The following is a 2,266-nucleotide window of genomic DNA, read 5'->3' on the forward strand; positions in this document are numbered from 1 at the left end:
TATAGGTAGGTACATTGTTATTCACTTAATTAGGGTACTCCTAAGGCTTAGGAAGAGCCACACTCAAGGGGCCAAAGAGCCGCATGTGGCTCGCGAGCTGCAGTTTGCCAACCACTGGGCTAGGGCAACGCTGGGTTTTTTGTGTGTGTTTGTTGTTGTTGTTAATCCTCACCCGAGGATATTTTTCCATTGATTCTTAGGGAGAGTGGAAGAGAGAGGGAAAGCCAGAAATATTGATGTGAGAGAGACACATCGATTTGTTGCCTCCTGCATGAGCCCCGACCAGGGCCCGGGCCGAGGAGGAGCCTGCAGCCAAGGTATGTGCCCTTGACCAGAATCGAACCCAGGACCCTTCGGTCTGCCAACTGACGCTCTATCCACTGAGCCACACTGGCCAGGGCTCATATATACTGTTTGAATAAGGGAGGGTCAGTACTCACTGTGGTGCCCCCTGCCCCCGAGAACATAACTGGAAGCACGTCTCCTCCAAGGTGAGCCTGCAGCTCTATCTTTCCATATGAAGACCTTCTGGATCCTAATTAAAACTTTCATTTGACTATTAAAATTAAAGAACAGCTATAAATGAAGGTAACCCTGTTCAAACCTCTGGGGGCAAGTCTAAAGATCCGCTCTGTAATTAGAGAGCTGCAAACCTTAAGGAACACGAATTCTTCTGGGCGTCGAGGTCTCATTTTGTGCAGAAGCTGGTATTTTGTCAATCACAGCTCGTCCAGGCTGGGGACACATTTTGCTTCTTGCCTAGAGTGAGTGCCTGCAACGCGTTGCCCTTTGTGAACTCCAGTACCAGCTAGAGGACTGACTTCGTATCCTGATTGGCCATGTGCGAGTCTGGGGGTCTCGGTCATGACTTTTCTAGATTAGAGTTGCCATAGTTCTACTGTTAGATGTTGGGTTACTAACCTTACTTGACTCCCCTAGTTCGAAAAGCTTGAGGTTTTATTGTAATGATGGAAATAAGCCCTTCATGCAAGCTCTCCTGAAAAGCTGCAGGCATTGCCCTGGCTGGTGTAGCTCAGTGGGTAGGAATGGCATCCTGTACACCTGCAAGTCCCGGGTTTGATTCCGGGGCAGGGCACATGCTAGGTTGCGGGTTCGTTCCCGGTCCCAGTTGGGGTACACATGGGAGGCAACTGATCAATGTTCCTCACAGTGATGTTTCTCTCTCTCTCTCTCTGTCTCTCTCCCTTCCCTCCCCTCTCTCTAAAAATAAATGAAAATGTCCTTGGGTGAGGATTAAAAAAAAATCAACCTAAAACGGAAGGCATTAGTTGAATAGGTGGTGGGTTTGGTTATTAATTGTTTGGATGTTCTTCTTTGCACTTGTCTATATTTTCCGTGTGTATGTGTGTGTGTGTGTGGGGGGGGGGAGTGTCATCTATAATAATAAAAGCATAATATGCTAATTAGACTGGATATCCTTCTGGACGAAGCCGGGGCTGCGAGGGAAGCCTGGGTCCCGGGTGCCGGAGGGAAGCCAGTGTCGGCAGCCGGGGGACGAAAGGCCTACTCGTGCATGAATTTCGTGCATAGGGCCTCTAGTATAAATAGAAAAGCTGTATTTGAAAACACAGTAAAGACGACATACACGTATAGGTTTTTCATTAAGACTTATTGAATTAAACTAAGGTAATGTGCTCAGGTAGGCCTTCACTCTTCACTTCAGTGAGATTTTGCCAGTTGAACTTACCCTTTAGTCCATTCCCTGACTGTCATTTTTCCATTTGCCAGTCTTAATATTTGTCCTTTCTCTTTATAGATCTTACTCCTCAGTTTTTATCTCTTTTTTTCCATTGGATTAAAACAAACAATGAGCTTTAAAAAGAACATTCTCATGGTAGATATCTCCAGAGAGCTTAGATTTACTTTAAGCTGAATTCTTGCCAGACCACCCAGTGGATACTACTAATTTTTCATTATCTATCAACATGTTACATTGTAATAGATACAATGCCCTTGAAATGGGGTAGCCAAGCAAATCTCCGACAGCCCAGCTGGGCAATCCAAAACCATAAGAACCGTTTTCTATCTAGTTGTAGAAAATAAACATTTAAAAAGTTTTATTTAATATATCTTGATTGATTTTTAGAGAGAGAGGAAGGGAGAGAGAAGCATCATCGATCAGCTGCCTCCTGCACGGCCCCCACCGGGGATCAAGCCCGCAACCCGGGCATGTGCCCTGCCTGGGAATCGAACCTCGACCTCTTGGTTCCCATGTTGATGCTCAACCACTGAACCACACCGGCCA

This window comes from Myotis brandtii, unplaced genomic scaffold (assembly GCF_000412655.1).
Source record: "Myotis brandtii unplaced genomic scaffold, ASM41265v1 scaffold659, whole genome shotgun sequence".
Lineage (NCBI taxonomy): Eukaryota > Metazoa > Chordata > Mammalia > Chiroptera > Vespertilionidae > Myotis > Myotis brandtii.